This window comes from Pelecanus crispus, chromosome 2 (assembly GCF_030463565.1).
Source record: "Pelecanus crispus isolate bPelCri1 chromosome 2, bPelCri1.pri, whole genome shotgun sequence".
Taxonomy (NCBI): domain Eukaryota; kingdom Metazoa; phylum Chordata; class Aves; order Pelecaniformes; family Pelecanidae; genus Pelecanus; species Pelecanus crispus.
The window spans coordinates 46,005,891-46,019,493 of NC_134644.1; the positions used below are offsets into that span (position 1 = coordinate 46,005,891).

Below are 13,603 nucleotides of genomic sequence, written 5' to 3' on the forward strand. Positions count from 1 at the left end.
ATGAATTAAAATGGACTTGTTGCCCTTCATGGCTTTTTATTAATTGAATATTTTTGCTAAGCTGTCTGCTTTCAGAGCAAAGGTTGCTGCCAGGAGATGGGGGTCAATGGGACTGCCATTTAAATGCATGTTATCTGTATGTTAATTGCCTGAATATTTAACCAACCAAGCATGTCATTCTGCAGAAAGTAAAGGGTTTTGTGGTCAACCTTTAATCATGAAACAGCAAGAAAAAGTCATGAGTGACCCGGTTTGCCTGTAGTGTCTTGGTTGCTCTTGTCGGTCATTTCAGCTCACAGTAAATTGCAGGGTAAATTCCACATAATGGATGGAACATATCTTTAAAAGAAGCCCCAAAACTGAGGAAGAATCAGTGTTCAAAATTCTAGTGTTTAATTTTTGTTTATTTGTTGCACATTATCCTAGTTGTTATTTCCTAGTAGCTTCCTAGTAGTTATTAAAACCAGATTTTATTGCAAGTATAGATAGTTATTGGAGAAGAAACTCATGGAACAGCCATTAAACATGCCTTGAGTTACGAAGACAGGTACATGTTTATCAGGTTGGGTGAATGTGAATTCTTACGTTGGAAAGAATTGCATAGCTACTGTTTGCCAAGCTTTACTTTCTTGGGCTGTTACTGTAAAAGTGTTAAAATAGTTCTACTTCAAGAAAAGGGTGTATGGCTTGCAACAAGTGCTTCTGAGGCTGCTGGGATTAATAAGCCTCTGTTTTGTGACTCTGCTGTGTTTTCTCTAGTTGTCTAGTCATGAGATTGAGTTTTTGGAACTTAAAGTATTTGAGATCACTACCTCTGTTAATTTTGTTTGAATAGAGTCAGTCGGTTCAAAAGTTACGGGGAAGGAGGGGCTGACATATGTAGATATTTCTGCAGTATATTCTTTGCCTTGTTTTTTTGTTCCTTTTGTAATGATCCCTGGAATTCAGTTTGCCTTTTTCAGCAAATACAGAGCTCACATTTCAGTGGACAGTTTGAAGGGCATCATTTTAATATGTGGAACTGGAATTGTTTTCTCCCATGTGCATCACTACATTTATCTACATTTAATTTCTTCTGCTGGTTTATTACCCAGTCGCTTAGTTTAGTAAGGTCCTTCTGCAGTCTTCACAGCTGCCCCCACTTTTTTTTCTCCTGAATAATCTTCTCACCTCACTGCTTAGTCTTTTCTTGTCATTTAGAAACAGGTTATGTAGTATGGGTCCTGGTAAAAGTCCACATGGAAATCCATTGGTGCCGTTCCCCTCTTGTAACAAAGACCATGCCCTCTACCCTCTGCTTTTATCTTTTAACCAATTGTTTGTCCAAGAACTTTCCCTCTTAAGCCATGGCTGCTTAGTTTCCTAAGAAATCTTTTGTGGGGGCCTTGTCAAATGCCTTTTGGAGATCCAAGCAGACTATATTAGCCAGATCACCATTATCCACAGGCTTGTTGACCTTTTCAAAGAACTCCAATAGGTCTGTGAGGCAAACCTACAAAAGGCAGGTTAACTCCTTCCACATACTGTATTTCCATTGATTTTACTCCGTTTCTGTAATTTCTGGTGATTTGACACCAGGTTTACAGACCTGTAGGTACCCAGATCTCAACCTGAGATCTTTTCAGATCTTTCAGATCTGCCACTATGTGTGCCACCTCCTGGTCCTCGGGTACAAAGCCGGTTTTAGAAAGAAGCTGCACACTATTTATTAGTGCGTGTAGTCAGCTATTGCCTCCCGGAGCTCTTTTCAAATGGGGAGTGTGCATACCATCTGTTGTTGCAATTTGTTAGTGTTCACTTTTGTCAATTTGTCCCATAACCTCTTCTGTGGTCATTTCAAATTAAGAGTTGCATCTGTTCTTCTGGGCTTCCTAAGCAGCTGCTCTCTGAAACAGCACCTAAAAATGTGATCTTTGCATTATATCCCATTTTGCCCAATCTGTGTAGGGATAATTGAAGTCCCCTGTGAGCACTTTGCTCACTTTCTGCCCTTACTGCTTTTCTGCATCTTCTTCTGTGCATTGCAGTTGGTGTTGCCATCGTGGCAGGGCAGTCAAGAGTACAGAGGTAGCTCTCCAGTAATGCAGAATTACCGTTCTTCATGTTTAGGGCTGGGATGTCACTTCTTGCAGGTTCTGTGTTACTTGCTGCCATGCTTAGCCTGATCATTTCTCCATCACCAGCACGGCCTACTCTCTGTGCCATGCATGTTATATCTTAGTGTTACAGTGGTCCGCTCATTGCCTCACTTTCACAGTCTTTCTACTGCATGAGTAGAAAGATACTTCTTATTCAAATGAGTGTAGGGAGGGATTCTTACTGTAGTATGTATTCCAGATCATCTGTCTTATTTCTTAGGCTTAAAATATTTAGGGACCTCCTAGCGTTTCAGTTGTATTGTCGGTACCGTATTTGAGTGACTCTGTGGTTACTTTCCGTCTCAGTATGACCACTTCCATTCTCTGGCCTGTTGTTTTGTTTGCAAGAGGGATAGATCTAGTGATCACCCTCTGATTTTTCTCTGGGGTTATCAACTCCACCATCTGCTTGCCTGATGAGAGAGACTGTCGTCACTCCAACCTGCTCCTTCTTTCTGGTTAGCTCCGCGTTCTAGAGGGACACTTTCAATGACAAAAGATGCAAAGTCAGCAGCTCTCAGTGGGGAAGATCCAGCGCTGGCTCACATCCTGCTTCACCACCTGAATGCTGCCTTGAGCTGGTGGCTGCCTTAATGGACTTGGGCCTGCTGTATGACACTGCTGAAAATATCCTCAGTGAACCTCTCCCTCTTCTCCCTTAGCAGGATTTGGCACGATTGCTTGGAAGTGATGTCCCTGAAGGTTCAGCTGCTGGATTTCTCTGTCTTATCCAGTCCCTCCCATTTTGCTATCCTGCATTCAGGAGCCAGAATCTTCTGCTGAAGACCATAAGTTGTCTGTACAGCGCACTCAGGTGTGCAGCTCTCCCATGAGGAAGACATAGAAGTGATAGTTGGCATAGTAAATTGGGTAATTCCCACCTTAATTTCTTCTCCCTGAGTATTTGATGGGGTTGTTCCTTCAGCTGCTTTCTATCTAGGTAACTTGTTTGACCTCCCCTCTGGTTGCTGCCCTAAAGGACAAAAGCTAGAGTTGTCTTCTCCTTCCATGCAGTCAAACTTACGCTGTTATGGTCTCAGCTTAGTGCTTGGAAACATTGGGTCTCTTCTTATTCAAATGAGTGTAGAGAGGGATTCGTGGGGAATTGAAGACATAGCATTTAAGAGAACATTTACAAAACCAAAACAGAATAAGAAAGGCACTGGCTATGAAGAAATCAGTGTCTGATATTAAGGGAAAAAAAAACTTGTGCACAATGCTGGCAGCAAGAATAAGTGGGGGTAAACAAGCTGCCATTAAATTATGGGTGAAATATGGGTGAGAGTTTCTGACCACCAGAGCAGCAAAGTTTTGATACAGGAAGTAGAACAAGCTCAGTTTTTATGACGGGAGTTGTGGCATGAGGCTACTTGAGAGTGGGGTGAGGGTTCAATGACCAACTTGTCCAAACACATGCACTTACCTCGTAGAGTTCTGATGTTGTGAGTTCAGAGCCAGGCAAATATGGTGAGATGTATGTTTTTAGTGCATAATTTCATTCAGCTGCTACAGCAATCTAAATAACTGCACCTCTGCAAGGAGCACTGTGGAGGGAGCAGGGAGATGTACTGTCTTCGGGGCCACAGCAGCCAGTGTGGGCACTGGGCTCCAGTGGACACTGGCTCAGGGTTTTGGGGCTGGGGCACCCTCCCGCACTCTATGCCACCCTTTTAAACAAGCCTGTCCCTGGAGGATGCCTCCTGATGCAGGTCCTGGCTTTCGGGCTGAAGAGGGGGCCAGCAATCTCTCTTGCCCTTAACGAGGCTGACTGACTGCGTTGGGGTGCACGGGTGTGTGTGGGGGGGAGCTGTGGTGGTTTGCCGAAATGCCGGGGAGCAGGGGGCAGAGGAGCGAAGTCTGGCTGCATTATGGTTCATCTGCTTATGAATTATGAGTGTGTTTGCCAGTGTGAGGCCTAGGAAATGTCTAGGTTTGCACATTAAAGAAAATAAAATAATTCCAAAATGGGTTTTTTCAAATTAACCTTCGAAAGCCCAGCAAGGTGAGCTCGCTGTGTTTTGGGAGTGAGGATAAGGCAGAAGAATGGCTATGAAATGCTCCCCTATTATTTTAACTGAAAGTTGAGACTATCACTCAGTCATTTCATATTAATAAGGCTTATAAGAAAATGGGATTTTCAGATTATGATTTTAAAGCCCCGTGTTCCCACTGTGTTTTAGGGAAGAGTGGAAGCACATGTTGCCCACAGGACTAAGTGAAACCAGAAATTTCATTTCAGTTTAGACAGTCTTTACTGACGCTCTGCTCCTGGGTTTGGCATTCCTGGAAGGGAGAAGAGAAGTGGAATGTAAAAGGGGAGAAACTTTCCAGTTAACATTTGGTTTGAATTTACATATAACTTTAAAAAAGAAAGGAAAAAAGAAAAAAGGAAAAAAGTACCCTTACAATTTCAGTGTTGGTCCACTTTAACCTCAGAAACACTAGCTTTTCTGTAAACCTCCCATATGCCTTTCATTCTGTATGCTGCATCAATGTCTCTGCATTGTTATTTTATCCTGGTAAATAAGGATTTAAATGGAGAAAACTTTGCAATAGAGAAATGTTTGGAGTGGCATATAGAAAAATGTCCTTTATTTTACTTATTTATTTACTAAATTAGCTCCCCACATTCCTCCAGAAAACAGAAATAAGATCTAATATGATAGCTTATTTCCTTTCTAGTAAAGGTCCACACTGTAGATTGCAGGTCTAGTCTGTGCTGTTCAAAGCATTGTAAGAAAATCTCTTGAGTTATGGTGAAGGCGGCCTTCAGTTTTAAGACCCTGGTTGCCCTGTGCAGAGCAGTGTTATCAAGGAGCTTGTGAGATGTATATAGCTATAATATCTGTATCTATCTGTATATAGTGTTATGTGTATATTTATGTTGAACTACGTTATTAGAGGCTGATGTATCAGTCCATTTCATACAATACCTTTCATCATTATAATGCAAGAATTGACAATTGTGAGCATTTAGATGTAAGTTATACAAGTTGCAATTCATAAATAATAACTAAACCGGTCATCTCAGGGTACTCAGGCCCCTGAGCTAGAGGATAGGGATGGGGACCAGAATGGAGCCCACATAGTCCAGGAGGAAGCAGTTAATGACCTGCTACGCCACCTGGACGCTCACAAGTCTATGGGGCCGGATGGGATCCACCCGAGAGTACTGAGGGAGCTGGTGGAGGAGCTTGCCAAGCCACTCTCCATCATCTATCAGCAGTCCTGGTTAACAGGGGAGGTCCCTGATGACTGGAGGCTTGCCAATGTGACGCCCATCTACAAGAAGGGCCGGAAGGAGGACCCGGGGAACTACAGGCCTGTCAGCCTGACCTCGGTGCCGGGGAAGATTATGGAGAGGTTCATCTTGAGCGAACTCCACAGGCAAGTACAGGTCAACCAGGGGATCAGGCCCAGCCAGCATGGGTTCATGAAAGGCAGGTCCTGCTTGACCAACCTGATCTCCTTCTATGACCTGGTGACCCGCCTGGTAGATGATGGAAAGGCTGTGGATGTCATCTACCTCGACTTTAGCAAAGCTTTTGACACCGTCTCCCATAATATCCTCCTCGGGAAGCTGGCAGCTCACGGCTTGGACAGGCATACTCTTCGCTGGGTAAAGAACTGGTTGGGTGGCCGAGCCCAGAGAGTTGTGGTAAATGGTGTTAAGTCCAGTTGGCGGCCGGTCACGAGCGGTGTTCCCCAGGGCTCTGTTTTAGGGCCAGCCTTGTTCAACATCTTTATCGATGATCTGGATGAGGGGATCGAGTGTGCCCTCAGTAAGTTTGCAGATGACACCAAACTGGGTGGGAGTGTCAATCTGCTTGAGGGTAGGATGGCCCTGCAGAGGGACCTGGACAGGCTGGATCGATGGGCCGTGGCCAACTGTATGAGGTTCAACAAGGCCAAGTGCCGGGTCCTGCACTTCGGTCACAACAACCCCATGCAACGCTACAGGGTTGGGGAAGAGTGGCTGGAAAGCTGCCTGGCCGAAAAGGACCTGGGGATGTTGGTCGACAGACGGCTGAACATGAGCCAGCAGTGTGCCCAGGTGGCCAAGAAGGCCAACAGCATCCTGGCTTGTATCAGGAATAGTGTGGCCAGCAGGAGCAGGGAGGTGATTGTCCCCCTGTACTCGGCGCTGGTGAGGCCGCACCTGGAATACTGTGTCCAGTTTTGGGCCCCTCAATACAAGAAAGACATTGAGGTGCTGGAGCGTGTCCAGAGAAGGGCAACAAGGCTGGTGAAGGGTCTGGAGCGCAGGCCTTATGAGGAGCGGCTGAGGGAAGTGGGGTGGTTTAGCCTGGAGAAGAGGAGGCTGAGGGGAGACCTTATTGCTCTCTACAACTACCTGAAAGGAGGTTGTAGTGACGTGGGTGTTGTTCTCTTCTCCCATGTAGCTAGCAATAGGACGAGAGGAAATGGGCTCAAGCTGCGCCAGGGGAGGTTTGGGCTGGAAATTAGGAAAAATTTCTTTACGGAAAGGGTGGTCAAGCATTGGAACAGGCTGCCCAGAGAGGTGGTGGAGTCACCATCCCTGGAAGTGTTCAAAAAACGGGTAGATGTGGCACTTCGGGATATGGTTTAGTCTAGTCTACCCTTAATTGGTTTAGGTGGGCTTGGTAGTGTAGGTTAATGGTTGGACTGGATGATCTTAAAGGTCTTTTCCAACCTAGACGATTCTATGATTCTAAAAGTATAATTTTGGTCTAGTGATAAACTTTACTAGAAAGAGCAATTTAATTATCAATCACAAGATCAGCATTGACATTTGAGGTTGACAGTAGGGTTCAACTCATTAACGTTTCTAATTTGCATGTGTCCTTTACTCTGCCTTCTGAATTTTCTGAATATAGAAGGGGCCACCTTAGGATGTGTATATTTAGCATTAGATGTATGCTGAAGCACAGTATGGAGCAAGGCCTTGAGTTTCACTAAAATCAGTCATCTTCATAAAATGTGTGTCTGCTCTGATGCAACCTTGTGCTTCAAAGTTCATTTTAGGACAAAGGATGCTTAAGCTTACTATTATAGGACCCACAAATGCTACCATTTATACTGAGCCCTACACCTCAGTATTTTGTTTTATAGCACTGCTAGAAGCACCACAGGCTTGAGGATATATTTGAAAAGCTTCCTCTCTCTTTTGTGATGATGTAAAGGTAGTGTTCCCAGGTCTGATGCGCTTGGAATGAATTTGGTCATTATGGCTTGTCTGTGTGTCAAAAATGTTGTCTCCATTATTTCAGTGAAACCCTGACTACATGCTTAAGATGGTAGCCTCAAGGAGTAGGTATAGAACTCACTTGGAGAGGCCATTACACTCTTGATATTTATGTTGGCTGGCCTGCATGCTTGTTTTAAACATATCCTATTTGGATCTTTTGGATCACTTTTCAGATTTGGGGCTGAGTCTTCAAATATTTGTCAACTGCTCTTAAAAGTGAGACACAGAGGCATGCAACGTATTATGCTTACATGCCTCAAAACCTATGGTACTTTTGGGAAAACAAGACATTGCTATTGATAAACGTTTACTTGTTCTGCTTGCACTAGTTTGCCTGAAGCTGGACATGGATCACTCCCTGTGATTCGAGTACATTAGTGGATTATTTTGATACACATTTCTGCAAACTCTTACTTGAATGCGTATGAGGGTGAATACCTCCTTTAATTATTAAATGGGACTGCAAGATGAGTAAGAACTTCTGGAAAGCTCAGAGTTCAGAGTTAATGCAGGAGAGGAGAGGACCTTTTGCTTTGCAAGCTTCTGGGAGGAAAGAAGGTATTTTACACCAACTGGCAAAGAGCTTACAGGGCACGCTTCCAAACCTTCAGAAAAAGTTTCCCACAAAGACTTTTTTTTTTTTCTTTTTTTTTAAAGTCATGCTGCAGGAATTAAGTTGGAGATATCACTGACCGAAAGGACATTTTTTCTGAATGAGCGGAGAACCAAAGGAAATGACTCCGGGGTTTGAAATCCTTTTATTTCCTCTGTGGAAGATATCTGTGCAGCTGAAACGACCCATTCTGGCTGGCTCTGAGCCAAACTTTATGGGAACTGAGATTAGGAAGTTCTGTGGTCAAAATAGCCATTGAACAAATTGCTTCCAGTTTAAAGCCTCAAATTTCCTGATAAAGCTACAGCGTTTAACCCTTCCTTTTTTTTTCACTTGGGTGAACGACCTGCCCGTTATTAGGCACAAACTGTTTATCTAGTTGTGGTCCCTGCAGTGCTCTCAGAATTGCCTGCAAAGCGTTTGCTGATGTTTATTTTTATGTGAGATAGGCAGAGCAAAACCCAGAAGAATGTTAGAACAGGTTGGGGTGATGTTTCCTTCGTAAAACAGCGGGAAAACTCCTATAAATAAGGAATCAGATTGCCAACTGCACTGTGGCGCTTTTGTCTTGCATCCCTTTTTGAAGAGATGCTTTGTTTTTTTTTTTTATGGTGGGGTTAGCTGGCTTCCTGGGCCTTCATGAACTATATGAAGAAGCAGCAGCAATAGCAGTCTGTAGCAATACTGCTGTATTTACTCCAGAAAGTGCTAAAAACCAGCGCTCTGTGACTAGAGCACCAAGCCTGGCCTCTGAGTGCTGTGGCTTGGGCCAGCTAATCTCCAAAGTAACAAAATAGTTGAATCAGAACGATGTCATTCTACATTTTTGTTTATGGATTTCCATCCCTGTTGCCTTCAAACTGTTTTGCCTGTGGGAGGTAAGGGCACGCTAAGGAAGGCCCGGAAGGGTGGCAAAGAGCCTTGGTGCTGGAATCGGGAGCGAAGTCTGGGTGTGCTGATGCGTCCTTACCCCGCCGTGCTTGGGGCTACGTTGAGGCAACCACTTTTGCCACCCTACCTGTGTGCCCATCCCCTCGCGCACAGGCCCGTGTCTTTTCCGTGTGGGTAGTGCTTCAAAGCAAAGCTTGTCCGATGTGGGTGTAGGCTGTGTTTTGGGCAGTTCTTGAAGAGGATGTTGGTAATTGTATTGCAGTCGTAGAGAGGTGACAGGATGTGGCCGCATCCGCTCCTTCTGTCCCCACCAGCGCTGTTTTATTCCCCAAAGTGTATATGCCTTTGTGCATACTTCGTGCATCATGCATTAATGCCTTTGCGCAACCTAAATTTAAAAGTCCTAAATATTAGGCAGGTGTTTCCATCATTTCACCTGAGAGACTAAGTCCCAAAATAATAAAACTCATTATTAGTAAGTTTTTTTTTCTTTATACTGAGCCTAAATTTTGCTTTTCCTAATTTAATCCCACTACTCTTCATTATCCCTCCTCCCCTACCTCTGGGCACCACACTAATTAATTCATCTCCCTCTTTGGTTTTTGCTTTTTACCCTTCAATATTATAGTTCAATGTTAAAATGCATTCTTCTCTTCTTGTATTTACCGAGCCCAACAGATACATTTTAGCTCCAGCAATCTTTCCTTGTAAAACTGTTCCTGCTGACCTCTATTCAATGTTATTGTTCATCAGTGAACAAACCCTCTGGTGTGTTTACAAATTGCTGGTATCAAAGTGATCAGAACAAGATGCATTACCCCAGGTAAGTGTGTGAGTGACATTATAAACTGGGAATTTATATATCAGTGCCCTTAAAACATTTTTGTTTGCTTTCTCTTGGGCTTTTTTTTTTTTTTTTAAAGGGAGATTGATCGTAGTTTTTATGATCAGATTTGAAATCAAACCAGAGTCTGACACTTCTTAAATGTGCCTTAGGAAGCCCTATTTAATAAATATTTAGGGCATAGGTGATTTTAATAATTTGATGATTTTTGAAATGTGTTATATATGTGGGTGACCTGGCATGAACCTTTGAAAAGCCTCGGTTTGCATGTCTCTCCTTTTCAATCAGCACTATTTCTGGAATGATTTCTAAACATTATGAAGGCCGTTCTTTCCTAGTCTACCCTTTGTTGATAATGCGAATAATCAGCTTCTCTGTTACTTAATGACTTTCTCTCATGTGTGCGTAGATAGCTATCACATCTGCCCTCCCTCTTTTTCTTTTTTTTTCCCTTTTATCATTGTCTGTGTCCTAGACATATGCCAGTACAGGTAAACTTAAGCAAGTCACTGATGAAACAAATGCTTAGTCTGTCATTAATCATCTGAATCTTGACCAACCCATCATGTCTTCTCTTCCCGCCTCCAAAAAGGGCACCTAGGATAATTTTTCCATTTAAAAGTCTGCTGTCCAGTTACATAGGGAGCACAGTGCCATCGTGTATTACCAATCATCTTAAAAATAAACAAAAAAAACCAAACAAAAAATGCAAGCCCACGTCCCAGACAATGAGCAAGTAAAGGCTGGAAAGAGCATGTCCTTGTCATCTGGCAAATATGGTGTATACCACCACAAAAAGCAGGAATGAGGTGAGCTTTGCCTGGAGAAAAACAACTCACTTATTGGAGACTGTGGCTGTTAGGATGTTGGCCAACTTCTTCTGCAAAAAGTCCTGTAAATTATCATTTAAAATTTCCACAGGGCTTTATTTTTCTGGTAATCATTCTATCAAAATATTAACTGTGGTTTTCTGTCACCTGACAAAGAGGAAATCCTCTCTGAACCATGTTCCCGTGGACGATTGATTTGGAGGAAAGGCAAAGCTGCGTGAAAGCAGTGATGATACTACTTGGCCTGAGGAAAATTGCTGTAAGCCAATAACAAATGCTAAGCAGAAAAATTAAGAAGAAGGATTACTCTAAAAGGATACTCTAAAGTAATGCATTTTTAGTCCTTACCTTAGAGATGATGGAAGACTAATTCATGCAACAGGAGCAACTAGTAAGCTCAAACTGGAGAACTGTCGTGAATAATGGACTACTGTTAGCTTGAGAGGTTGTAATTAATAGGCATGTGAAGCGATTTTGCAGTGTCTGTACTTAAATGGATCAGCAATAGGACCAAATTATTAATAGTCAGAACTTTTTTATTCCTTAACATAGTTTAATGAATTTAAGATCTCCTCATAGGAGGTCTGTTAGTCTATTTTGAGATCCTTTCATGGAAACTGAAGCTCCAGGAGGAGGGAGGGAGAGGCTTTCTTTTATCCACAGTCACAGAGGGGAGTGTTGGCAAAGCTAGGATTAAACCTTCTGAGTTTTCGTTGCTGTCCCATGTGCATCTCACAAAACTCTTTGCAAGTGTCTCCAGGAGGTACAGAATTCATAGAAACTATTTAGACCAGAAAAAGACTGCATTAATTGGTGTAGTTAAGAAAACCAAAACATGGAGTCCTGGCAAGTGAGATACAATTACTGAATGATAGATACATAGTCTGCATTTTAAAATCCCATGCAGTAAAATCTGAGTTCAAAAATGGATGCAGTCCCTTTAATTCCATGGTTTTTTGTGTTGCACAACTATAGAAAATGTACTGATTTCTGGCCATGCTACTAGAACTCCTATGAAAATTCCAAATTTATCTACTTAAATATATGCAGCAGTACCCCTCATGCAGATAATAGCTACAGTGACTCAGGTAAATAAAAATGTAGTAGTAGTGCTGGATAAACGCTCAAAGATATGTTCCCACGCATATGCTTTTGAATTGATAATGAGTTTATTGTGGCCATACATCTTTGTCATTCTCCATTAGTATTTGTATGCAGCAAGTTTCCCCGCTGTCAGCGTTCATGGAAAGTACCATTTACGTTAGTGTGAGACACATTTTAGTCTTGGGGGGAGCAGAGTATTCCATCAGAAAGCAGAAGCCTGGTCGCAGTACTTTGCTGTTTTAAATGTAAACTCGATGAGCTCAGCGCTTCGTTTTTTCTAGAGAGAATCAGATAAGTGCTGAATGTAGCGTTACACAGTGACAGGTTTTTGATAGTTAAAATATTCAGACAACTGTATTTCTTTTTTAAATGATTGACTAGAATGCCTATGTTGTTCCTGGAAAATCTTAAATATAGATGATGTATATGTGATGTAAGAACGTACATAAAACTTGGTATTTAAGTAGGCTGCTTTCTTGCCTAATATCATTAAGTTTGAAATAGTGTTGTCATAACAAATTGCTATACTTTATTTATTAATATTATAAATATATGATTTTTACAGCTCCGCTCATTTTTTAAAAAAATGTGTTGTTTTGAATTGGACATTTCTGGCGAGCTGAGCCTGAAGAAGTTCATAATAAAAATTCTGGTGGAATATTGATGGTTATTCATTTACAGATATGGTAATACATTTATCTGATTTGTAAACACTTTTGAAAAACCCTGAGTTTTTGTTTGAACATTTGGTAGTAAAAACAACTGTTCTGTAAAGTTTTGATTTCCTGGGTGGTTTAAATCACCACATGTGGCTCTTTTGCACATGGGAAATACTATAGCTGTGTTAACTGTTGTGATTGAATGTGGGAGGTATAAATTCTCTTAACCTACAAGTATCTTCTTATCAGACCTATCTTTTCAAAAGAGCAGAGTTTGCAGCAGTTCCCATCAGTCTAACTTCAGTTTCTCCCTCCTTCTCCCTCCTCCTTCTTTTGGTTTTTATTTTTTGTAACTCTCGATCTGATTTCCTAATCTATTGTTGCAAGCAAAGCTAACACACACAAATCCCACAGGCACCTCTGTCCCCACATTTACGGCTTCTAAATTGCTATTGCTTGAGTGATAACTCTTTACTTGAAACCACCCAGGCAGAGGTATTGCCAGTGGAAATCAAGAGTCATTCTTCCAATGTCATTAGTTACTACATTGCCATGAAACTTGTTTGGTAGCAGCGAGCCCCTCAGTGCTCGGAGGCGTAAGATCCTGCAGAAGGATCGAGTAGAGCTGGTGCTGCCACCTTTCATAGTAAAGGATTAGAAGTGACAGCCAGCTCTTCCCTTGACTGACTTAAACAATCACTATCAAAATGAGTATAGTCATGCTGCATTCAGTCATGTTGGGCAGTAATATATGCTAACACCAGTAACGGGATAGAGGAGATGGTGTTCTGTATTCATTGGGCTATGTAATTGGGAATCTGCTAGTCATGTTTCTCCCATGCTGTTATTTCCAGTAAGATTTTTCATGTCGAAGCTTGTTCCAAATGTCTGAAGTACTGGGGAAAGGGGGATGAAATTCTCTTCACAGCACTCTCCACATTTTTTTTTGTGTTTTGTTGGGGTTGGTTTGGTTTTTTTGGGGTTTTTTTTTTTGTTTGTTTGTTTTGTTTTGTTTTGTGGGGTTTTTGTTTTGGTTTGGTTTGGTTTTTTTTTTTCTTTTGAGTGACAGGTTGCTTAACTTCTCTCTGCTTCAGTGTTTCCCCATCTGGTATAAATGAGGATTATCTGTCTATCTCAGATTCCTCCACGGTTTGCATTGCTGAAGTACCAGAGTACCTCACAGTCTTGGGTGCATTTGATCTCCCAAAACCCCAGGATGTGGGGGAAGTACCATTAATCCCATTTTACAGAATTTTAAAGAAAGGGTGTGGTAGAGCAGATTTTCCAGGTCAGT

The 13,603-nt window shown here is 42.2% G+C and overlaps 1 protein-coding gene across 5 annotated transcripts in view; it reads left to right on the plus strand.

Annotated features, from left to right (window-relative positions):
• The window catches only part of RBMS3 (RNA binding motif single stranded interacting protein 3), a 723,803-nt gene that overhangs the window by 411,969 nt on the left and 298,231 nt on the right, over positions 1-13,603 (plus strand). The window lies entirely within an intron of this gene.